Consider the following 26455-nt stretch of genomic DNA (forward strand, 5'->3'; position numbering starts at 1 on the left):
CAGCGCCTGAAGCACATGCACCGTATCGAAGATTTTAGAGATTTGAAATCGTTGACTCGTCCATTTTTACCCAAGATGTTAAAACTAGTGTTCGTGTATTCCGGGAAATGGCACAGCTCCGTCATTTGCCTATATTGCTATCATGTTAGGCAGCAAATATATCACATCCACGGTTGATGTTCTATGTTTCAAGATGTAAGTTTGAGACGTGGTTCACAAGAGGCCACTGGGATAAGAATCTGCTTTAGTGTTACGGTGCTTCGTTGCTGAACTAAATTGGGGAAGGGGGCGGTAAAGAGAGAGCAAACAATAAATGGGGACAGTGTTAAAAAGTATTGATTGGTTCTTAAAGTCTGACTTTTTCAAAGATTTAAGCGGACATGGATTAAGGTACCCAGCCAGCCGCACCCGCCAACGCCACCCCAGCCCACGACGCCGTTTTGGTTTGTCAGCACCACTGTTACTTTACCCACAATAACTGAATAACCATGGGAAACACAAGTTGGGGAGCTGCCATTTCCTGCTTTAAAGGGAAGCCTCAGCTGTTCTGATTTAAAACGGAGCAAAGGCTCAGGCAACATTTTGGAGACGCTCACAGCTGTCTTTTGGCGACTTAGATAAATTCAATTGCTTTGTTCACTTTTGCCAACATGGCGCACTCCGGCAGGAGGATGAGAAGCGAATGAAGTGCAGATGGTCAGAGAGCAGACGGAAGGAGGCAAGTTTACACAAATGCTTACCTCTCCCAGCAGGAGGTTATCTGCACATGTGGAAGCCGCACTGTGCTGGGGAGCCGAATGTGGATTTATGTCACCTCCTGCAACCCACTGACACACCCGCCTGCCCAGGGGCACTACCACTCTGGGCTCTGCTTCTGAATCCTTCCGGGCGAAACAAAAGATGCTCTGAACACCAGTCAGTCTGCAGTTCAGTTGCGCTTTTAGCAGGCGCTTATGTTACACCTACAACATAACAAATCATGGTACCAGGACTGAACTGTTTCAATCCATATAGCCATACCTCAGTGTACAGTGACAACCAGCAACGATACCCAGGCAAGATGTTCGAGATCCGGGTTTCGCAGCGGCTCCAGGGCCACGGCGATCTCCGCGAAAACTGGCGGGCATTCCGGCAAACGTTTGAAATCTTCCTGGTAGCAGCCAAACTAGAAGACCTGGCCGATGCTGAAAAAACAGAGCTTCTCCTCACCATCACCGGTGCCAGAGCAGAAGAAATCTTTAAAAAGTTCAAGTTCTCCAAGGGGCAAAACAGGAGTGACTTCCAGGCAGTCCTGGACAAATCCGGCAAATACTGTGAGGAAAACACACTCCAACCAGCAAGAAAAGGTAAGAGAAGCGCCAGTACTCACCACGATGCCGAGATCCCGGAGCAGAGAACAGTTTTGATCGGCGGCCATCTTCCTAAAGGATCTGCACTTGCACAGTTGCGCGAGAAGCGCATAGAACGGGAAGGTCCGTTTGCGCATGCGCAAGACGCCGCGCATGCGCAATCACGAAAACGGTCATCGGTAAAGGAACAGCGATCTGCGCATGCGCAATCGCTTCCTACGCGCTACGTCACATGTGTCATGACGTCAGAGGTCCCGGACCACGCCCATTTAAAGGGGAAACGTCCCAAATCAAAGAAATAATATTTTAAAGCCGTAAAACAACCTTCCTTCATCTGGAATGACAGCACCATGCCTCAAATTGAACCAGGAAATGAAATTAACCTCCGAAGAACCCTGCAACAAGCAGTTACCAACGGCCAAACCGACGATTCCAACCTTGAATACATCGATACCGACCTTTATATTTTCTCTGGACCTCGCAAGCCCAATGCCAGCTCCGACGCAAACAGTGATGATATGGTCCTAGAAGACTGCGACTCGGACGAACCTTTCACCTTGGGAGGCTACCCCAGTACCAAATCCGAACCGCAGCTAGACGCGTTGCACATTGGCAACCCTCGTATTGAATCCGACGCAGACGCGGTCAAAGGTCAGCCATGATTCTATTGATCGGCGCCGCAGGCCCATGGGTGCACGGCCCTCTCCTGCCCCTATTTCAAAGCGTTTATTCATTGTGGTCTCCTAAATTGGGCATCGCCGTCTCAGAATCTGTGGTCTAATTCTTGGGCCAGGCAGGTCACAAGCACTGAGTGTTGACCAGCCGGCTGAGCTCATTAGTGGGACCCACAGGGAGTCAGGACTGTTTCCACTCAGCTGCATGTCAATATCTCATCATTAATCTTGACTAAGAAGGAAAAGCGGGACGTCTGCCGGTAAAAGGACAACAGTGCAGAAGGTAAAACACATGAGTTTCAAAATAGGAAACTCTGCAATCGTATTGCTGGCCATGCAGCGTTTAGGAACGAAAAGGCAAATTAATCCTTTGGGTGGATACCTTTGGTCAGAACTGAAACCTAGAAGTTAAGCAGGCATTTTAGTAATATTGGAGAGATGGTCAGAAAAAGAGAGGGGCAGGTTTGTGACCAGTGCAAAGACGGAGAAATATGACTTGCAAACTACTAAATCATAAACAGTTGGGTCATATACAAGATCATCCCACTGAAGCAATGAAAATATATTAACAGTAAAATAAATAGTTAAGAGGATAAAAAAAACGAGGAGTCTGCAGATGAAAAGGAGGGAGATACCGGAAAGAGAGAGAAATTGTAATTAATGGTCCAGGTTTGAAAGCTATCTGGTAAATATAGACTTCTGATAATTTTGGGCTATTTTTCTTGTTTTTATTGATGTTTCTGGATAACTTTAGCTCAGGCAGCATTATGACTTTTAACTGCCCTCTCCCTGGCAGCCTCCAAAATTGTAAAATACAAATTCAGTCACTCAAGACCAATTAATTTTATTCCCGCCACCATGTAGAACTGGAAAATGGCGGCGGCTGAAAGACACCCACGAATAACCACGGGGACTGCACTTTGCTATCCCTTAGCCTCTGCTCTTGCTAATAAAGCAGCTATCAGTTTAGATTCGCAAAACTAGGTTCTGTCCCTATGGGATGGGGCAGTGGGGTGTGTGTGGGGTGGGGGGGGGTTGTGGAGGGGAACGAGCGGAGGTGGGCCGTGGATGATATATTCCAGGACAGCCGTACAGAAGCTCTACTTGTGCAGATTTTCCAGTAGTTTGGTTCACAGGCACCTAAACGTGGCGATGAATTTCCACTTGTGACCGATACCCAGCTGACTAAAAATGTTCCATCCATCAAATGAATCTAAAACTATGGGATTCTATTTTTTACGACTATTTTGCCAGTATTTTCTTCACTACATAATAATGCACTTCTTACATTAGTAAGGCATTTATCCTTCGTTGATAGTTAAAGAAGATCTTGAGTGGAAGTTGATCAGTGTACCACTCACAAATTGTCCAAATTGGATGAACATCCAATTTAACATAGGAAGGTACAAGAAGGCAAGTCACAAGCAATAAAGCCGAAAGCACCAAGCGTTTTAGCAGGGTTAGAAGCAATGACTGGAAACTACTTTTGTTATAGAAGAACTTTCAAAGTGGGGAAGAAGGTAGAAAGATTGAGGGACTTATGGAAAGGAGAACAGAGACATAGCACATGAAAGGGAAATAAAGCTGGAGACAATGGGGTTATGAAGTGGTTTGTAGATGAGAATGAGACATTTAAATTTACTCCATTGGGACAGCAGGGTTAGGGTAAATAGTGAGATTTTTAAAATTCATTTAACGTGATGTGGGCTTTGCTAGCTAGGTCAGAATTTATTGCCCAACCCTAGTTGCCCTTCTGAAGAGGGTGGTGAACTGCCTTCTTGAACCACTGCAGTCCATGTGGTGTAGGTACTGTGAGGGAGGGAGTTCCAGGAATTTAATCCAGCGACAGTGAAGGAACAGCGACATATTTCCAAGTCAAAATAGTAAGTGACTTGGAAGGGAACCATCAGGTGGAGATGCTCCCAGGTTTCTGCTGCCCTTGCCCTTCTAGATGGTAGTGACTTGGGTTTGGAAGGTGCTACCTAAGGAGCTTTGGTGAGTTCCTGCAGTGCATGTTGTGGGGTGGCGAGTGAGCAAGGTTTATTGTAAGATAGTGTCGTAGATGAGTCCGGTACATGGTTAATGTAAGAGTACAGTACTGCCCACACTGTACTGTAAGAAGGCACATGACCTAGACTCAGTGCGGTATTGACAGAGATTTGTTAAGATCAAAGATGGAGTTAGCTCCATGTTGGTACCCTTTACTGTCTGCTCGTATATAGTTACAAGTATTTAATAAAGACTCGCTTTTAAAATATAGAAGACTACAATGATTTATTTAACAGACACATTCTGTAACCAATAGCATCTCAACATGGTGGCAATGGTGGGATTGCCTCCACAAAGATTGGAATCTGAACCATGTATTGACACAACAGCTGAACCAGCACGGTTTAACATAAAACAATGGAAGGAAAGAGTGGAAACATCCCAAATACCAGCCCAACCTTCAAGTCAACAACAAGTACCAGAACCAACAGAGCCTCCCACTCTCCTAACAGAGTGGTGAACGAGAATTGGAGATGTTACAAGGCCTCCAGTCCACCTGAACCTCTCACCTCCAGGACGTAAAGGGGGGAGATGGGGGTAGTGAGAATGTTGTTAACGCTGATACTGTAACGGGAATAATGTTGGAATAGCGTTGAGGTTGTAACAATAAAGTAAAGACTTAAGACTTATAACAATGTAAGACTTGAAGTAAACTGATGGAACTCTATATCCATGGGGTAAAGACTTAGGGGAGATATAATAGAAGGGTCTGGTATATTCAGAGTTAATGGTGGGACTGACTACAGTCCTGTCTCTATACAACCCTGCAAAGATGATGCAAGAAGGCACATGAATTAGGGTCAGTGTGGTGTCGACCAGAGATGTGTTAAGACCAAGGGTGGAGGTAGCTCTATGCCTGTATCCTTCACTGTCCATTTCTATGTAGTTAGGAGCAGTTAATAAAGTCTTGCTGTTAACATAAAGAAGTCCTTGTAATCTCGTGTGACAGACACATTCTGCAACCAGCATCATCCCAGAGATAGGACATGGGCACTGGAAATTTGGACAATTTGGAGCTAATAGAGACAGCAAGCATCTCATTGGTCAGTTTTACAGAGAGCGTTATGGTGACTGATGCACTATCAATTACGACGAGACGAGAGTAGAGAGTAATCGAGGCTTTATCACGCAGAGATGTGTGGCCTCCTACAGCTGCTGCCGAAATGGCTGCAGTTCGGAGAGCACACACATTTATACTCCGCCTACTGGGCGAAGCCAGCAGGCAGGGATCTACCCCCGTATCTGTAGTACAGGGGCCTTACCGTAATACACCTTATATACGATATATACAACACAACAATACAACAGTGGCGACTACCACATTCACACCCTTTTAAAAAAGAGTCCAGTGGGGGTGGTGGAAGGCTATTTACATGCAGGTTTTTTAACGTCTTAGAAAAAGTTTACAAGTTCAGATGATCGGGCGCCTTGATCCGCCGTTGCGAGCGCCGCAGTCCCGGTGGCGATGTAGGCGTCGGTTCGGGCGTGGGTGACTCCGGGAGCGTGTCGGCCTCATCTTCATCCCCGGGTGGGACTAAGGGGAGGACGGATCGTCCTGGAGCGGGAGATGTGTGGGGTGCGCTGGGGGGGAGGGTGGGTGGCGCCAGGGCAGAGAGGGGTGTGTGTGGGGACCCAGCTGGTGGCAGGTCCCTGAGGGAGACTGTGTCTTGGCGGCCATCGGGGTACGCCACGTTGGCGTACTGTGGGTTCGCGTGAAGAAGCTGTACCCTCTCAACCAACAGGTCCGCCTTGTGGAGCCGCACGTGCTTACGGAGGAGAACAGGTCCAGGAGCTGCCAGCCACGTTGGGAGCGAAACCCCGGAGGTGGACTTCCTGGGGAAGGCAAAGAGACGTTCATGGGGGGGTTTCGTCAGTCTCAGTACAAAGGAGCGACCGAATGGAATGAAGAGCATCGGGGAGGCCCTCCTGCCAGAGGGAGGTTGGGAGATTTCTGGACCTTATGGCCAGCTGGACGGCCTTCCAGACCGTCCCATTCTCCCGCTCCACCTACCCGCTTCCCCGGGGGTTGTAGCTGGTCGTCCTGCTCGAGGCAATGCCCCTGCTGAGCAGGTACTGGCGCGGCTCATCGCTCATAAATGAGGATCCCCGGTCGCTGTGGACGTAAGCGGGGAAACCGAACAGGGTGAAGATGGTGTTGAGGGGTTTGATGACGGTGGCAGATGTCATATCGGGGCATGGGATAGGGAAGGGGAACCTGGAGTATTCGTCGACCAAGTTAAGGAAGTACGTGTTTCGGTCGGTGGAGGGGAGGGGCCCTTTGAAATCCACGCTGAGGCGTTCAAAGTGGCGGGAGGCCTTCACCAGGTGCGCTCGGTCTGGCCGGTAAAAGTGCGGTTTACACTCCGCACAGACCTGGCAGTCTCTGGTGATAGCCCTGACTTCCTCGATGGAGTAGGGCAGATTGCAGGCCTTTATGAAGTGAAAAAAACGGGTAACCCCTGGGTGGCAGAGGTCGTCGTATAGGGTGCGGAGTCGGTCCACTTGTGCAGTGGCACATGTACTTCGGGATAGGGCATCGGGGGGGCTCGTTGAGCTTACCGGGGTGATACAAAGTATCGTAATTGTAGGTGGAGAGCTCGATCCTCCACCTCAAGATCTTATCATTTTTGATCTTGCCCTGCTGTGTGTTGTTGAACATGAAGGCAACCGACCATTGGTCAGTGAGGAGAGTGAATCTCCTGCCGGCCAGGTAATGCCTCCAATGCCGCACAGCTTCTACAATGGCTTGGGCCTCCTTCTCGAAGGAGATGTTCCGAATTTCGGAGGCGTGGAGGGTGCGTGAAAAGAATGCCACTGGCCTGCCTGCCTGGTTGAGGGTGGCGGCGTCGCTCTCGACTTGGAAGGGTAGCATCTCGTCGACCGCATGCATCGCAGCCTTGGCGATGTCGCCTTGATACGGTCGAAGGCCTGGTGAGCCTCGGCCGTCAAGGGAAAAACGGTGGAGTGAATGAGTGGGCGGGCCTTGTCCGCATAGTTCGGGACCCACTGGGCATAGTACGAGAAGAACCCCAGGCATTGTTTGAGGGTCTTGGGGCAATGGGGAAGGGGGAGTTCCATGAGGGGGCGCATGCGGTCGGGGTCGGGCCCTAGGACCCCATTCTGGACCACATAGCCGAGGATGGCTAATCGGTTCGTGCTGAACACGCACTTCTCCTTGTTGTAGGTTAGGTTGAGGAGTTTTGCGATGTGGAGGAATTTGGAACGGTTGGCGTCGTGGTCCTGCTGGTCGTGGCCGCAGATGGTGATGTTATCCAGGTACGGGAAGGTGGCCCGCAGTCCGTACCAGTCAACCATTCGATCCATCTCCCGTTGGAAGACCGAGACCCCGTTAGTGACGCCAAAGATAACCTTAAAGAAGTGGTAAAGGCGGCCGTCCTCTTCAAACGCAGTGTACGGGCGGTCCGCCTTGCGGATGGGGAGCTGGTGGTAGGCAGATTTCAGTCCACTGTAGAGAAGACCCGGTACTGTGCAATCTGATTGACCATATCAGACATGCGTCGAGCTGCGTGTACCGATTGATGGTCTGACTGAAGTCAACGACCATCCTGTTTTTCTCCCCAGTTTTTTACAACTACCACTTGAGCTTCCAGGGGCTGTTGCTGGCCTTGATAATACCTTCCCGTCGCAGACACTGGACTTCAGACCCGATGAAGGTCCTATCCTGGGCGCTGTACTGACTGCTCCTGGTGGCGACGGGTTTGCAATCCGGGGTGAAGTTCGCAAACAGAGAAGGCGGGTCGACCTTAATGGTCGTGAGGCCGCATACAGTAAGGGGTGGTAGGGGCCCGCCAAATTTCAGGGCTAGGCTCTGGAGGTTGCACTGGAAGTCCAGGCCGAGTAATAAGGCAGCGCAGAGATTGGGGAGGACGTAGAGCCGGATGCCGCAGAACTCTACGCCCTGGATGGTGAGGGTGGCGGTGCAGTACCCCCGGATCGCCATGGAGTGGGATCCGGAGGCCAGGGAGATTTTTTGATTAATGGGGTATACCGTGAGGGAGCAAGCCTTATTGTATCGGGGTGGATGAAGCTCTGTGTTCCCGGAGTCCAGAAGGCAGGATGTCTCGTGCCCATCAACCTTCACTGTTGTCGACTGTTGTATTATCAGGTATTGCGGTACCTAAGAGGCTGATGACCATTGGTTAAACCTAGGAGTTTATCATTGGCTGTTGATACGTAGCTCCGCCCTGACAGGCGGAGTATAAGAACCGGTGCCATCCCAGCAGCCTTCACTTTCTGTACCGAAGCTGCTGGGGAACAAGTTCTAGTCGATTAAAGCCTTCAGTTATGAAATCATTTCGTCTTGAGTGTAATTGATCGTGCCTCATCGACGCGGTCGTGAGGTTGTGCGGTCGGGACTGGTTGATCGTGATGGAGGCGAGACGTGGCTGATCAGCGGCGGTTGCAGGTGGTGATTGGCCAGATGAGGTGCCCGACGAGCAGGGGTCCTGCGGCGGGGAAGATGGCGGCGCCTATGAGGCGCACGTGGCGTGCGGCGTTAAAGATGGCGGCGCCCACAGCCCGCGTGTGTCGTGAGGGGGACAGGATGACAGCTCCCATGGGCCGCATGTGTTGTGAGGCGAGCAAGATGGCGAGCAAGGTGGCGGCACCCACAGGTCGCACGTGGTCTGAGGCGAGGAAGATGGCGGCGCCCACGGAATGCACGTGGGGGGTGCAGGGACAATAGCGGCGATGGAGCGGGCCTGGCACACAGCAGCGAAATGTCCTTTCTTCCCGCAGGCCTTGTAGAGCGCGCGCTCCGCGCCGGGTAGCGCTGCCGGGGGTGTTTTGTCTGTCCGCAGAAGTAGCACTTGGATCCCCCGGGGTTGGCTGGGGGCAGCCGCTTGTGGGGTCCACGGTGGGGTGTTCGCCAGCGGGGTCCATGATGCCCAGGAGGGGTGGGCCGAGTGGTCGGGGGCATATGCCTGTACATTTCGGTAGCAGCTGCTGGAGGCTACACATCTCTGCGTAATAAATTGATGCACTATCAATTATGACGAGACGAGAGTAGAGTGTAATCGAGGCTTTATTAGGCAGAGATGTGTAGCCTCCCGCAGCTGCTGCCAAGAAGGGATTCTTTCCCTGTGATTTTTACTGCTCCCGACCTCCCGTTGAGGGTACAAACTTGGGATTTTCTTTCTTTGATGCTGTCGTGGCACATGTGGGGAAGGGGGGAATTCTGCTTTTACACTTCCATTGTTGCATTGGGACAAAGCAGTTTAAAACAGGGTAGATTATTCCATACACGCTTCCTTGTTACTTTTGAATGTCAACCATAAACCATCAGAATGTCTGACAGTGTAATTGTGAAATGAAAGAAACATCTTTGCCTTGATGCTTTTCATTTGCGCTGATCTGCCTTCGCTTTTTAATTTAAGAAGTTAATGGGAATATGTTAAGTGTTGTACCTGTAGTCATTTCCGCAAATTAATTTTGCAAATGTACATTTGCTGTTGATAATTGTGGAAAGGCTGCCTGTTTTCCAGAGCAGGAATCATGCCACATGCTTATCATTACTAAATATAACCTCTGTTTACAGATAATGTGCAGTGAGATCGTTGCTCATTTATTCACTGCAACTATATGTTACCCAGTTTAATTACAGATCTCTGTACAGTGCATGCAGGAATGACATGATAATCACTGTGTTCCTTGGCTTTACCCATTTGCAAATAAAAGAACAGATGGTGAAAGACTATTGAAGACCTCAGTACTTAAATTAAGATTTGTATTGTTTTGGAAAGCATTCATTGTCTGCATCAGATGTTTCTTTTCCATATTATAACTATCTCCCAAATTACACAGCAAATGTAACCCAGAAAGTATGAAAATAAATTACCTTAGTTAGAAGCACCATCATAATGCGCCAGTTCATTTTGCTGCTTGCAGTTTAGAAGTTTAGCCTATTACAAAAGGTTAGTACATCCTTGCCAAGGCTGTAGTGATAAGCATAAGCAATTGCGCATGTAACCATGTTTGATCTCCGGCCACTAGGTGGCAGGAAAGTTATAACCATGTGACACTAATCGACAGGGAGTCTGTAGGAGACTTCATTGTGGCTAGTTGTGTTTGTGACTATTCCAGTTTGTTAGCATTAGTTTCCAACCCACAGTTAGTTATACAATAATAATAAATGACTCAGCTGATGAAGGAGCTACGCTCTGAAAGCTCGTGATTCCAAATAAACCCGTTGGACTTTAACCTGGTGCCGTAAGACTTCTTACTGTGCCCAACCCAGTCCAACGCCGGCATCTCCACATCAATAATAAATGTGACTAGTCGAGAACTAAATGTTCTTTGGTAAGCAAACTCAATCGTTGTCATAGTACTAGAACATAACAATAGCCACCAATAAAAATAGATAACTTTTAAATGCAATGGAATGATGATAGCTGGTAAGTGAAGGAATTTGCACAGGTTAAGTTTTATCATGACTTGAAAGCATTTCATCTGAATAGTGTTCAAAGATAGTAAGACAGTGCCCCGACAAAGTTACACCTTAGCTTTGAAACTGCATATTTTGGGAAGAAAGTGCTGGTGTAAATTATTGACGAAGATGCACAATTTTGTCCAGAAGCATGAAGTATTTGATATTTAACTTTGTAAAGGAATACAGTGCCTTTGTGGCCTAAGACTCTGAAAGCACCCAGATGAAATGCAGGGTTGTCCAGATTTTGACAGTTTCCATGGCAGCAGCGTGGGACTAACATGCCATGTTTTAAAATCAGGTTGCAAACGCTTGATATGAGCTGAAACCAGCCTTCATGGCCTCTTTGTTTTTTGCAACCCCCTGCTGGATTAACACCAGGTGAAAGTCGGATCCATTGTGGGATTCAAAATGAGGCTTTCTGCCTGCAGAGCTTCAGCAAAGCGGCTTCGGAGAGCAATCAAGAGCAGCAAATGATTTGTCCCCTTTGTAATAATGGCATTAAAGGAACCAAGAGACTCATTTATTTTATTAGTTATGAAATATGCAAGCAAATTAAGCACTCGCAAGTGTGAATCTATGCAAATGCTACGGTGATATTCAACAGGATGAGTGTGAGTGAACGATTGTTGTAATAATACTTGGATTGTAAGACAGGCATTGTCAAACTCAGGGGCGCGACCCGCGGGTGGGTTGCGGGCGGGTGAAGGAGGGTCGCGGAGCCATCCGTCGCGGCGCTCCCGCTCGCGCAAATCTGCGTGCAACAGCCGCACAAGCCGGCTGTTAATAATGCCTGCTGCAAGCGGCCTTCAAAATGGCTGCGAACATGTAAAAAAAAATGCGGCCGCACTGCTCCTCACATTCGCCGACAGCTGCCTTCACTTCCCAAAACTGGTCTGATCCTCCCCAGTGTGGGTACGACCCACACTGCTCCGGGTCCTTATCCTTCTTTAAAATCAGGGAGCTAGAAGCCTGCGACAATGCAGGGGAGAGTTCCCCCACTCGCTCGCCTCTTTATATATCCTCATCAGCAGTGGCTCCAGTTCCGCCCCAAACTTTTCATAAATCTCTACTGGGAACCGGTCCAGCCCCGGGGCTTTCCCTAGCTGCATCGCCCCCGTGCCATCCATCATCCCCCTCAACCCAATCTGGGCCCCCAGGCCTTGAACGCGCCTCTCCTACACCTTGAGAAGCTCCAACCCATCCAGGAACCACTGCATCCCCTCTTCTCCCGACAGGGGCTCCGACTCATCCAGCTCCTTATAAAAGGCCTCAAGTGCTCCATTCGTCCCCTCAGGGACCATCATGACCTTACCTCGTCCCTCACTCTACCAATCTCCCTTGCCGCTGCTTGCTTTCTCATCTGATTGGCCAGCATCCAACTCGTCTTCTCCCCATTCTCACACACAGGCCCTCCGCAACTGCCCCACCTCCCTCCCAGTAGACATGAACCCAAGCTCCATCTGGAGCCTCTGCCTCTCCTTCAACATCCCCTCCTCTGGCGCCCCCTAGTGCCTCCTGCCCATTCTCAAAATCTCATCCACCAGCCTTGCCCTCTCCTCCCGCTCCACCCTCTCCCTGTTCAGCTGTGACCGCCTCCGTGTCGTTCAACTCCACAGAGCCCCGAATGGCAACCCGCACCCGCTCTAACTCCACCTCATCCGCCAACAGCCCCATATCTAACCTCCACTGCGGCCGTTGGGCCTCCCCATGAACCACCCAAAAATCCACCCAGTGCGGCACGTGGTCAGAAACCACGATCGGCGAGTACTCCAAGTCGGCCACCCCCGCCAACAGCGCCTTATCCATCACGTAAAAAATCAATCCAGGTATACACCCGGCACATGGGAGAAATATGAAAACTCCTTCGCCCTCGGCTTCCCAAACCTCCATGGGTCTGCCCCCCATGCACTCCATGAACCCCCTCAGCTCTCTCGCCACTGGCAACACCCTCGATGACTTAGGACTCGACCGACCCAGACCCGGGTCCAGGACAGTATTGAAGTCACCCTCCCATAATCAGCCAATGGAAGTCCAGGTCTGGAATCTTCCCCAACACCTGCCTCAAAAAGTCCACATTGTCCCAATTTGGGTCATAAACATTTACCAGGAGTGCCGGCATCCCCTCCAGCTTCTCAATAACCATCACAAACCTACCCCCTGGATCGGCCACAATGTTCCCCACCTCAAACGCCACCCTTTTATTAAGCAACACCGCCACCCCCCTCGTCTTCATTTCCACCTGCCCCACCCATCCTTTCCTCAGCCTTGTCTGATCTCCCAACTTCTGGTGTGTCTCCTGTAATAACACCACGTCCGCCTCCAGACTCCTCAGATGCGTGCACTCATGCGGCCGTCTAACCGGACCATTCAGCTCCCTCTCGTTCCACGTGACCAGCCTGGTCGGGGGACTCCCTACCGCCCTCCCGTGCTAATCAGCCATACCCCTTTTTGAGCCAGCCCCCGGCCAGCATCATGCACCATTCCAGGCCCCTCACTCCTTCAGTCCACCCCTCCCGCCCATCCTCCCAACCACCAATAAACAAAGAGAACAAATGGCACACTCGCCATTGCCACTCTCTCATCGAAACTTACCCTAAACTGCCCACCAAGTACACTTCGCAATGATTACAAAGCTCCTCTCCAAGTTCAATGTCCTCCCAGTCCATGGTCCCTCATGAAGTCCATCGCCTCCTCTGGCAAGTCAAAATAAAACTCCTGTTTCTGATGTGTCTGGGGGACACACTTGCGGCCTTAGAAGAGCTGAAACTACCAAACGGACAAGAACTCTGATATTTACAAGGCACAAACTTTCTCCGCAAGCAGGTGACGAGGTACCCTAGGGCCCCGAGAGACACAATGTTGGAGGAACTACTGGACGCGGACAGTACGGAAAAAGGGAACTGCGGGGATGTTTACGGACAACTTTTCGAAAGGACATGCTCCCCACTGAACGAAACAAGGTATAAATGGGAGGAAGAATTAGGGAGGAAGTAGGTTGGGGCTCTGGAGTGAGCACTGAACAGGGCCAGCCCCATCCTCTGGCTTGCCCCAGACTTGTCGGGTTTTGGACAGCTTTCTTCAAGGCAATGTCCAAGATTGTGGGGGTGAGGGTGGAGCCGTGCCCGAAAGTGGCTGTCTTCAGGGTAGCGGACCAGCCAGAACTTCAAACGGGGAAGAGGGCCATTTGTATTTGCTTCCCTAATCGCCCGCCAGAGAATCCTGCTCGGCTGGCGATCAGCAGCACCATCCACAGCTGCAGACTGGCTCACTGACCTTTTGGAATTTCTCAACCTGGAGAAGATTAACTACGCCATCCGAGGGTCGGAAGATGACTTCCACAAAATACGGGGGCAACGCATCAGCCTGTCCATGACCTGTTCAAAGCCAACAACGGATAGAACAGGGTGGGGATGGGAAGCGGGGCAGGGGAACGCATGAAAACCACCAGGGCCACAGAAAGCAGATAGGAACTAAGGGGGGGGGGAAGAATCAAAGGAAACACCAAAGGGGAACCAAGGGAGAGACTGACCAGAGAGCCCTTCACAAAGCTACAAGAGTAAAACAAGCCATTTACGATGAAGGGTATTGCTCTCTTTGGTTGGCTCTTGTTGCTCTTATTAGCCTTAGTTTTATTAGCTCTAATTTTGTCACCTTTGCTCACGAGTCGCCAGGTATCTTTCTGATACCGCCACGTGGTTCAAGCTCTAGTTATGATTCATAAAACAGCACACCGCTTAGTAAGATTAAAATCAACGGTCATTTATTATGTACAGCAATAAATACTTACACAATAATCCTACTTTCTAGACTACTACCTACCACTACTGGCCAATACTTAACTTTTGGGAATGGCTTATCGAATTGGGTCTGGCCTGCGGGATTCAAAGGCTGATACTGGTCGATGGCTAGGAGTCTCTATCGGGTAGCGAACGCTGGAGTCAAACTTATGGTTTCTGGTCGATGGTTCTTGCGAAGGTTGCGAGCAGGAGAAGAAGGGAGAGAAGGGTCGATCTGAACTTGGCCCCTATCTTTTATAGGCCCCAGGGGCTTCCCACTTCTCGGGGCGGACCTTGACCCTGGTCCCAAGTGATTGGACTTGTTCCCAATCACTGGGTTCGATATGCTCCAATAATGGGGCGATTCCTTGATCGGGGAGTGGTCATTCACCTTTCTTTGTCTCGGCCACTGCTGGCGCTGAGAGGTCTGGATCGGCATTCAATTGCTAATATGTTGCAATTGTTCCCGGGGATAGCCGATTAAACTGCAGATGTCTGTGTTGATGTGCTGCTAATGGTCGCAGGTATCGATCTGGGCTGACTTCCCCAGAGCCGAATACGCTATTCTGTCTGCAGCTGTCCGTTTGTGCCCTGTTGGCTGCTTTTCATATCAGCCTTTTCGGTTAGCCATTTTACATTGGGTTTTGGCCAAATTAATCGGGAATCAGCCATTTTAGGTGGCTACACTCTGAATATGGCGGTCAATATAGTCGCCTTCCTTAATTCTAATTACGTTTGCTCTAGAGTCGCCAGGTATCTTTCGATACCGCCACAAGGTTCAAACCCGAATACTGATCAAAGGCTCGATACGCCAGTTAGTTAGTTCAAAGTCAATGCTTATTTATTTACACGTACAGTTAAATATACTCATGCACAAAACTCTACAGACTAAACTATCACTACTGCTAAAGCCTATACTTAGCTTTGGGCGCCCACTCAGTCAGAGGAACAATGGCCGTTGTTCGGTTCTGAGGCTGCTGGGGTCGAAGTGGTAGAGGGGAACAGCTAAGGTCGTCTGTCTGGTAGCGTGCGTTGACCTTGGACTTACTTGTTCCTGGTGCAGCTGGTGGACAGGTCTCTCCTCGGTGAGAGCCGGGTCCAAGAGAACGATTCTCTCCTGGGGGCTCCTTCTTATACCCGAAGGGCCTTCGCGCTCTTTTGGGCGGTCCTTGAACTTGGCCCCAATCAATTGGGCCGTTTCTTGAACATTCATATTGATCTCGTCCAATAAAGGGGTGGGTGCCCTGATGGCTGGGCGTGTCCTAGGTGGCCGTTGGCCTGCTTTGTTTCGGTCTCCTCTGGCGCCGGGGTGCCTGCCTTAGTATCGGTTACTCAAATGTTACTCTTTTGTTCCCGGAGATGGGCCATTACTATGCTAATGGGCCTACAGTTTTGGTCTTGTCTGGGAGCTGCGGCTCCAACATATAGACAAACCCTGAACCTGCTTGTTTTCTCAGCATTGTCCATTTCCCTTGCAATCTTCGCAAAATGTCCATTTTGTAATCAGGAAGTGGCCATCCCAGATGGCTACAAGGGGGGAGGGCCTAGGATAGAACGTGGAGACAGCAGAAAAGGGGAGGGAGGGAGCAGAGGTGGGGGAGAGCAAAGGTGGGGTGCCGGAACGGAACAGTCTTCAAACTCTTCTGTTCATTTTTTACCTCGGCATGATTGAGCTTTCCCTGTCACTGTCGTCGTCTTTCTTGATTATCTTTCTCATTATATTTCTTGCGGTTCATGGAATTTAATCCATCTGACATTCTTCCTTACCGTCCAATTTTCTTGGTCAAAACCATTTCTCGCTCTGATTGATGGAATAATGGCCACTTGTCTTTTGAAGCTCCCTCATATGTAAATCTTACCCTCCTGCGAGCTCCTCTTTAATTTTGTATTGTTATTGTGCAAAACACTCTTCCTTCACTCGAAAAGATGATATTTTTGGCATCAGTAGCCCATTGCGAATTGATTGCTAGTTTTCTACCTTGTGGAAGACTGAGGCTTACAGAGCGTGTGACAGGCATTAAATAGACCTGTTATAAGCTCACCTAGAAACTCATAATCCACTTTTAGCCGGTGTGGGAGCTGCGCATCTGGATCAGTAAGATTCCAAATCCCACGTAAATTAGATAATTTTCCCCTAATATAACTAGAGCAGCAGAACTGCACTTCATGGGTTATAAATATGCATGGTTTGGGCTTTTGGATGAAGGAGGTAAAGCAGATATTGTAGATTTATTTAAGGTATGAATGGATTCTGCAATTATTTCTTTCTTTGTGATTGAACTGAGACAGACCAGACGAATGGAGATGGAATGATCAGAAAATCACTGGCAGCCGGCATCAGAATTTCCGATCTGAGCAATTAGAAATTCCAGTTCGTGGAAAATTAGCCATTACTTGGGGAACCAGGTTTGGTAGGTGATAGGAAATCAGTGACGAGCCCACAAAAGTGCACTTTGAGACAAGGTACTTTGTCAGTTTGTCAAGTAGGGAGCTTTAAGGCTTGACATCTTTCAAAATCGAGTTGATTTTGCCTTTGGCAGTAACCTTAATGGCGACAGTAAATTGTAGTTCTTTTCAGATATCTTTTAGATATAAATAAGTGGTCAGTGCTGGAGGCAACTGTAATTAGTTAATGTTGGGTCAGTAATTTGAACTGGTTCCCTAGTCAGTAGTAGCTGAGTCTGCTCATTGGAATTGAAGCTTGTATTAATGTGTGAGGATTAGCAGATGTACAAAGTAAGTCACATGGGTGGCACGGTAGCACAGTGGTTAGCACTATTGCTTCACAGCTCCAGGGTTCCAGGTTCAATTCCCGGCTTGGATCACTGTGCGGGGTCTGCACGTTCTCCCCGTGTCTGTGTGGGTTTCCTCTGGGTGCTCCGGTTTCCTCCCACAGTCCAAAGATGTGCGGGTTAGGTCGATTGGTCACGCCAATCCACCTAGCCTGCATATCTTTGGACTGTGGGAGGGAACTCTGGAGCACCCTGTGAAAGTGTACAAACTCAGCAATAGCATGATGGAAAAAATAGGCAACTTATGTAACCAAGTGTAAGACAGCTGTGTCAGCTAAGTGCCAAGTTCAGACCCTGACAAACTAGACAAAGCTAAGAATCCACATAATCGTATCATACAAGGCCAGAAGAGGGAAAATAGTGCCTGACCTTGGTAAAACCTGATAACAAAGCCACGATCTAGGAATGTCCTAATAACACAACCTCCTCATGACCTAGGTCCATCTGCGTCAAGGCATCATGAGGGCAGAGGTGAAAAACAAAATAGGACCACGTCTTAAATCCTCTAAAGACAAAATACTGCAAATAAGCCGAGTCAGGGTCTTTCCATGACAACATGTTTGATCAGAAGTTATGACTGTATTGACATTTTTGAACAAGGTCTGTTTTTGTAAAATGATACAGCTTTTGTATAAATATTGAACTTTTTCTCCATGTCTTTGCGAGCTTGAAAAAGAATGAGCAGATTTACCTTAACAGCTCTCTCTCTCTCTAACCTGTACCCATCTGCATGCAGACTTTGGTCAATAAAGACAAAGTTATTTATTTCGAAACAGAGTTGTAAAGTTGTTTTCTTCACAGTCTTGAAGTAGGAAAAATTTTAAATGACGACAACCCGGAGGAAACCCACGCATGCACGGGGAGAAGGGGCAATCTCCACACAGACAGTCACCCAAGTTTAGAATTGAACCCGGGCGTCTGGCGGTGTGAGGCAGTAATGTTAGCCACTGTGCCGCATTTTGCAACCTGGCCTTTTACAAGAAATGAGTCACCCAAGAAAGGGAGCCAGAGAGAGTGGAACTCGAGAGTCAAAACTGAGGCACAAATTAGGTGAGCAGGTAGGTGATTGTGAGATTTTAGTTCTCACTAAACTTGGTCTGTAAGTTTAAACTGGTACTGGAGAGATAGAAATATACATTAAACTTATAGTGTAACTTGTTAATTTGCACAATATAACTACAAGTATCCTTGAGTGATATTTCTAAGCTTGAAACCTAATTAGCTAAATAAATAAAGATGGCAGGAAGAGTGTTGCAGCTGTACCAGGTGGCAAGAGATTGGACGCAGCTTCGGAAGCTAAATATTACTTTCTTGGTGAGCAGGGTGAAGGCAGACTTACAGAGATGAGATAGTCTCGCACTGTCGTGAGCTGGGCGAGTGCAATCAGTGAAGATGAATATCTCATCATGGTTCTTGTCCCTGTTTCAATGCCTGCAGGTAGTTCCTACCAAAGGTATTTTTGGTAGGGGTGGAAGGCATGATTTTGTCGTGTATATGGACAGGGAAGGTGGCGAGGATCCAAAGAGTGGTCCTACAGAGGGACCGGTAGTCAGGTGGGTGGGGGCAGCCGACCCTGCTTTAGTACTATTGGGCGGTGAGTACGGAGAAGGTGTTGGGTTGGTGGGGGGTTCAGGAGTCAGTTGATGGCCCCATTCCCAGTTTCTCTGAGGACGCTTTCGGGGAACCTGATGGTGGTGGCTACGCTAAAAATATGGAGGCAATTACGGCAGCACTTTAAAGTGGGGAGAGGGTTGAGGATGATACCGATCAGGGGCAACCGTATGTTTGAGCTGGCTAGGGTGGATGCCAGGTTTGGGGATGGGAGGATAAGGGGCAGTAATGGGGGATTTGTTCCTGGAGGGGCCGTTTGCAAGTCTGGGGGAGTTAGTGGAGGAGTATGAGCTTGCACAATCAGAGGCATTCAGGTACTTGTATAATCAGGTACTTGGTATAAATGTACCCAAGATCAACCTACATTCTTAAAGCGCCTTTCTAGTGTGCCCGACACTATGATTTGCACCAATGTTGACATGTTTTCCAAGATCTGCAAAATGCCCACTGAGAACTGGGTCGAGGGCTGGCAGCCGTTTGCTGCAGTTTTCCACCTTTGGTATTGAATATATTTGATCCACTTTCATTCAGACTTTGTCAGTGATTCTCTTTCTGAAATCATGATTTTCACCTCTTTTCTGTCCTCCAATGAAAAAGGAGCCCATGAAAATCAAAAGTGGCCCTCGACAGAATTAGCCCAGGCAGTTTTATTCAATCAAAAAGAGCCCTTGAAAGAAATGATTATTTTGACCCTTCAAACAGTGATTCCTCTAAGCTGCATGGCTGCACGACAGTCCATCAAGTGCACCACTTGATTATTACGGCGTGCACATCCTGATGGTTAAATGAGGTTTATTGCCAGTCTAGCTCACAAGCAAAGAAGTAACTTCCCCATGACAGGAAATTAAGAGATGGGAGCCAAATCTGCCATATTGACCAGATGGAATTAACAGCCCAAATTTCTGGAGCCTAAATGTCAGCACTTGTCTTTACTAAAGGATGAGGGAGGATGGGAGGCAGCCAACAAGAGGGAAGTGTCATGTGAGAGTGCCATTAAGAATTGAGTGTTTATAAATGGGTGTGTATATAAATATCTGTGGTGAGAGTACCTTTAAGAAATGGGTGTTTACCTATGCAGTGATGACAGAAAGTGGGTGATGCTGGGCTGCCTGTCAGCTTTTTACTTTCATTTTAGGCTGTTTACTGCAGGATGTGTTTTAGTTTATGGATAGCTGCAGTCACAGCCAAAAAGGTGTATGAGTTTCTCTCTGTAATCTAAAGACTGCAAATCGATCCTGGTGATTTAAACCTAATAACAATAGTGACTTTGACCTGATGTGCTTCTGGTAAAAGGTGTTTTAAGTCTTCTGGATGTTAAAAGGAAAGCTGAAAGGATTACTTAGTGTTGTATTCTTTGGGGGTTGTATTTGAATTAATGGTTGCTAAAACGTTCGCTGTATGTTTTAAAAAGGTTTACTTGAGTTCAGAGAATAAACATTGTTTTGCTTTAAAAATACTTTTCCATTTCTGCTGCACCACACCTGTAGAGTGGGCTGTGTGCTCCCCATACCACAATCTATTAAAAGTTGTGGGTCAGGTGATCTCCATGATACACTTTGGGGTTCCCAAAACCCTGCCCCATAACAGAAGCGATGAGGTAAAGTGTTGGAGAGGAAAATGGCGAGTCAGGAGATGTAGCGAGCTTGAGGTAACTTATTTCAAGTTAGCAAGAGGATTCTGGGGCCATTTATTACCACTGATCTAGTCATTCTGCTTCAGGTGGATTTGTAAAACGATTAAAGCAAGATTAATCCCAAAGATATTTGACACGTTGAAAATGCTCAAGCCCTTAACTGGACAGCGCTGGGCCTTCCCAAGATCACGGCATATGGGAAAGGAGGTCCTGCCTACCAATCAGAGGCTGGCAGCTCTATTAAACGGCAGTGCCTCCTGGTACTGCGCCCATTTAAGGCCTAGTATTGCTGCTGCTGCTGCAGGCCACAGGTAAGCAATGGTAGGTGCGGTTGTGGGGGAGGGAGGGGCAGCAAAGACATGGGGGTGCCTTGCTGCAAACCACCCCCCCCTCTCCCTTTTCACCCCCCAGTTCTGATGCCAGGCGCCTTGAGCCTTGATCAATGATTGAGTGCCTTTGAATGAGGGTCCCCTCCCCCTCTCCCCCGAGAACCTGAAAGCAACCCTACGCAGGTTAGCTTGTGAGCTCCCCACATTGCATGACCACCCCGTTTCCCCCCCACTCCCACCCCTGCCCACTGCTAAGTAACTGTCAGCGGCAGCAATTCATGGACTTAATTTGGGTGGAATTAGAAGTCGGGGGTGCCCACTGCCACCCTCCTTCCTGTTTGAATACCAGCCACTGCCACTAACCTCGCAATGAATGAGGGCATTAAACTCCGCCCTGTGTCTCACACCTTCAGACCTTCACCTGCCAGTTCAAAAAAGTCAACCTCTCTCCAAGTTCATAATGACACTTTACCTCTGTTTGATTATGTTTTTTTATAAATTAATGAGCTATTTTTCCCAATATTCACAGCAGCTTTATGTAAAGAAAATACTGAATAAGCTGAAAAAGACATTGCCTTCTGCACATTTTCCATCAATTCAAAAGGCTTGTCTCTTTCTATTTTGAGCCTGTCAAACTGAACTAAAGATCTTCATCTTGTGCCATTGCTATAAATTCATCTTTTCGCCTGTCAAATGACTAAACTACAAGCTAGAATATAAAAACGAACAATTGCCACTCTCATACATGGTAGTGCAGTGATAATGTTACAGGCTTAACGCCTAGAGGTTGTGAATTCAGATGCCACCCTGGTAAATTTAAAATTGAATTCTGTAAATCTGGTCATTTGTGGAGAGGTATGTGTGGCTGGGCTGAGTTTTCTTCCATAACTAAGGTAACAACAAAAATGGCCATTCGGCGCCTCGAGCCTGCTCCTCCATTCAGTAAGATCATGATTGCTCTGTTTGTATTTCTGAGTCCAGATTTCTCCGTTAACCTTTCATTTCTAGGCCTAACACAAATCTATCTACGTCCACCTTGAAGATATTCAATTAACCCAAAGTTCTATAGTTGCAAAACCCTCGAAGAGCAAAGGTTTCTCCTCATTTCAATATGAGAGAATGAGCCCTAATTTCACAACCGTGCCCCACTAGTCCTGGACTCACCCACAAGGGAAAACATCATTTCCACGTCCACCTTGTCAAGACCGTTTAGGATCTTCTAGGTGAAGTAAAGTCGCCATAGTCCCAGATGACCAGAGGCTTCTTTCCCCTTGGAGGGGGAGACAGCTGACTGGTGGCGCTTTGACCTGAGGATCACCACACCTCAGGTGAGGGACAAGGGTGAGAAGGCGGGACATTCATGAATAACCTCAGCCAGTACGGGAATTGAACCCACGCTGCTGGCCTCGCTTCGCATCATGAACCAGCTATGTAGCCAAATGAGCGAACTTAACTATACTTCAAACAAGTCACCCCACATTCTTTTGGGTATGGGTTCTTTGTTCCTCCTGATGGTGCACATTGCCACACAGTGCCTTGGATATGGGTGCACATAACCATAAGACCCGTTCAATTCCCGTACCAGCCTCCCCGAACAGGCTATTATTCCGCCCGTTGGTTTCCGACTGACGTTTTAGTCACACGTTTGAGCAGTGTGCACTGCCCCCCCATAAAATCCAGCCCATTCTTACTTCCAGATTAAAGGATATGTCCTTAAATTCCCTGTAACCATCAACATGTGCCAACTGTGAGGCCTGCCAGTATACTTGGCTCTCCAACTAAGCTAGTCTCAATCAATAACGAGGTCACACATACGAGTTAAGTTAAACCAATTTGATGTGAAATATTTACAAGTGCAATTTAAATTTTGGAAAAAACCACCTGTGCCACCTTTATAGGGGGTGGTTTAGCACACTGGGCTAAATAGCTGGCTTTTAAAGCAGACCAAGGCAGGCCAGCAGCATGGTTCAATTCCCGTACCAGCCTCCCCGAACAGGCGCCAGAATGTGACGACTAGGGGCTTTTCACAGTAACTTCATTGAAGCCTACTTGTGACAGTAAGCGATTTTCATCTCATTTCATTTCAGATGGATTTCAATGTAAGCAAGTGTGAGGTTAGGGTAGATCAGGGTACTTTGTAGATAGTGTGAAGCTAAATTCAGTGGCTGTCCAAAGAGACCTGAGGGTTCAGGTGCATAGATCTTTAAAATGCCACAAACAAATTCTTGAACAAATCAAGAAGGCCAATGGAATGCTAGTCTTTATATCTAGAGGACTGGAGGATAAGGCCATAGAGGTTATGCTGCAGCTTTACAAAACTCTGGTTTGACACCACTTGGAGTACTGCGAGATCTGGGCAGCACACCTTAGGAAGGATATTTTGGCCTTGGAGGGCGTGCAACGTACAAGAATGGTACCCGGACCTCAGGGGTTAAATTATGAGGAGAGGGTATGCAGATTAGGTCTGTTTTCTCTTGAATTTAAAAGGTTAAGGGGTGACCTGATCAAAGTTTTCAAGATATTACCAGGAAAAGACAGGGTAGATAAAGGTTAACTGTTGTTTACCGATTCTAGAACTGGGGGTGGGGGGTGGGGGGGGGGCGTAGTATTAAATATTAGGACCAGTCCATTCAGCAGAGATGTTAATGGTAGGAAGTGTTACGGGCCAGGGCTTAGAAATTCCAAAGTGTATTATGAAGCTCACCTGACCTATAACTTTTTTGTTGAATTTTGCTAGGATGAGCACAAAAGCGTTCACCTCAGGTGTGATTCATCGGACTTCCTAGGCATTTTTATCAAAACAAACTTCATTATAAGAATGTCGTTAACATATATAGAACACGTGGCAAGAATTTGTTATCAATTACAAACATGAAAAAACACACAACAGCTACAGTAATCCATGTGTATAACTCTTAATGCATCCCCCTTAGCTGTTCCAATTCAATAACAAAATCCAATAAAACCAAAACCCCTTTCAAGGGTGTGGCCCAGCACACTGTAACCTCATTTGAATGGGGCTGGTCCTTTTACTGAGATTCTGGTCCAGTTTCCAACCAGCAGGTTCAAAACTCCTTGCGGAAAGCAGCTCCAGCTTTAAGGTTGCCAAGGCAGTTTACCACACCCAATGTGCTTTCACTTCACTGGAACAGCTTTAAAATTAAAAGAGAGAAAACAGAGAAACTCCGTGCAGTCCAAACCAACAAACCGAAAACGATACCAAAACACTAAACCCCCTCTCGCCTGACGGCCACAGCCCAGCCCCACCTACAAATGGCATCACTGAAGCCGTGCTACAAGCCATGTGGTAAAACAAAACCTTTCTTAAAGGGACACTCACATGACAGGAAGTACTTCTACACACAAGGGATAGTCGAGGTTTGGAACTCTCTTCCACAAACGGCAACTGATGTTGAACAGTTGTTAATTTTAAATCTGTGATGGATAATTTTTTGTTAAGCAAAGGTATTAAGGGATATGGGGCAAAGGCAGGTATATGGAGTTAGGCCATTGAATAGCGGAGCAGGCTTGCACGGCAGCGTGACCCATTCCTGGTACCATGTTGCTATGCTTATGGCCGTCTCAGGAATGTAAGCACACTACAGATTTAAGTTCTCAGGACAGAACGATTAAAAAAATAAATCAATTTAGAGTACCCAATTCTTTTTTTTTTGCCAGTTAAGGGGAAATTTAGCACGGCCAATTCATCTATCCTGCATGTCTTTTTGGGTTGTGGGATTGAGACCCACGCAGACACGGGGAGAATGTGCGAACTCCACGTGGACAGTGACCCGGGGCCAGGTTCAAACCCGGGTCCTCGGCGCCGTGAGGCAGCAGTGTTACCACTTCACCACCTTACTGCCCAGGACAGAACGAATTAACTTGAATCTTTGCTCCTTGATTTATCCTGTTGAAAGCAAACATTTGGGACAAAGCACCAGCTTTGAGATGTAAAATACCAATGTGCTTCTCTGTTCGTGGTGTAACTGATCTAAGTGTAAACTGAGACAAAGGTCTCATTTTGCCGCAATAACTCGAGCCAGCATGGCATGATGTGAATCTTTCAATCTCCATTTTTGTTGCCACAATGCACCGTTGTCTGAATGAATGCTAACATATTTGAGAAATTGTGACTTTTGACCAGATATGTAGCTGTTAAGAATTATATGATTTTTCAGACTAAGCTATGCATATGGGCATTTCTCTATTTGGGTTGCGGTCTTGCTGCTGATCAAGCCTGCTTGTTCCAAGTCTGCATAATCGTAAATACGTTTCTGCTTCAAATTATATCAAAGCTTCAACCCCAGGGGAAGCTTGTGCCAGAGTGGGATCTAAGCCAGCTGTGAGAGTCTTGGTTATATAGCAAGCATTAGTGAAGCACATTACATATTGTCACCTCTTTGCATTTCCATGGTTACCTTGGGTGCTGGAATACACACTGAAACACACTGAAACCTTAATGCCGTCTCAGTCACGTTCATGTCACAATCTCCGTGCAGTCTTGACTTTTGAAAAAAGCCAGCAAAATGCCCGTCACATGCAGCAAGAAAGGCAAAACTGCACATTGTAAATCTAGTCATCACCAAGAGGCCATTGGTGCTTGTGGGGAGGGGGGGGGACACTCGAACCAGTAAGTATGGGGTAGTGGAAATGAATATCCGCCAGTTGTACGGTGGTGGCTCGGCAGAGATGATTTTGCAGAATTGGAGAAACTGGCTTCTTAATTCAACCATTTTTCTGCTGGATCTGTTTATTGTGAGAGTAAATTTAGCACAAAACTCCATGCTGGAGAAAGCCGGAACCAGAATATAGATCAGCAAAGAAGACCGTTCTGAGGGAAAGTGGAATTCTCTTTTCCCCCTGGCAGCAGCGAAGGGGTTTCATGTGGGCATAGGGTGGCTTCAATGCAAAATCCCATTGATAAGCGGAGAGAATCCCGCCACCAGCAACTGGGGCGCGGCCGAGAAACGTGCAGCTGGGGGTCAGAGCATTCCGCCCGTTATGTCTCAGTGTCTCAGTGTGAAGTGTGGTGCATTCATAAGATTTTTATTTCTCAGAAACTTGACAGCAAGCAAAATAGGAGCGCGGACAATGGGTGCAATTTTCCCGCCACATGCAACGGGTGAATTGCGGGAGAGCCCCAAATCGGGCTCCACGCGGGAAGTCTTGTGCGAGTCACCTGACGCGCGCCGCCTGGTGCGACCTGCATCACACCCTCGCTGCTCATGATCCAGATGTGGCTCCTTTAAATATCCCAGTGCCAGTTTCACCCGGTGCCCGGGAGTCAACGGCCGCACCAGCAATGCCTCAACCGAGCATTGGCTTCCACAGTCGTGGATTAGGTATGGAAGTACTTTGGGGGGTCTCGCAGGCCATTACAGCCTCCCAGATGGTTGAAGACAGGGCACGGTAGTACGATGGCACTTCTGCTGGCCCCCAGGTACCTTAGCACCATCAGCCTGGCACCCCTGCAGTGCCACCCGGACACCTTGTCAGTGCCAACTGGGACACTGCCAGGGTATCCTGGTTGACACTTCCAGGGTTCCTGGGTACTGCCAGGGTGACAATGGCAATGTGCCAGGGTGCCAGGCAGGCAGTGCCAATGTGCCAAGTTGACACTACCAACGGTGGGAGCCTGAGGGGGCCTTGTCCATGAAAAGGGGGGAATGAGGGGGTCGCAGAAAGGTTGGGGTGGGGGTTAAGGTGGAGGAGTCTGAGGGCAGTGAGTCCTGAAAGGGACGGGGGCTGCAGAGATCAGGGCAGCCTGTCAAAATAGCACCTGATCTTGAGGAGC

General features: G+C 48.1%; 1 protein-coding gene across 2 annotated transcripts in view; it reads left to right on the top strand.

Annotated features, from left to right (window-relative positions):
* slain1a (SLAIN motif family, member 1a) overlaps positions 1–26455 on the top strand; it is a 149101-nt gene that overhangs the window by 32976 nt on the left and 89670 nt on the right. The window lies entirely within an intron of this gene.

Source organism: Scyliorhinus torazame, chromosome 15, assembly GCF_047496885.1.
Source record: "Scyliorhinus torazame isolate Kashiwa2021f chromosome 15, sScyTor2.1, whole genome shotgun sequence".
Classification (NCBI taxonomy): Eukaryota; Metazoa; Chordata; class Chondrichthyes; order Carcharhiniformes; family Scyliorhinidae; genus Scyliorhinus; species Scyliorhinus torazame.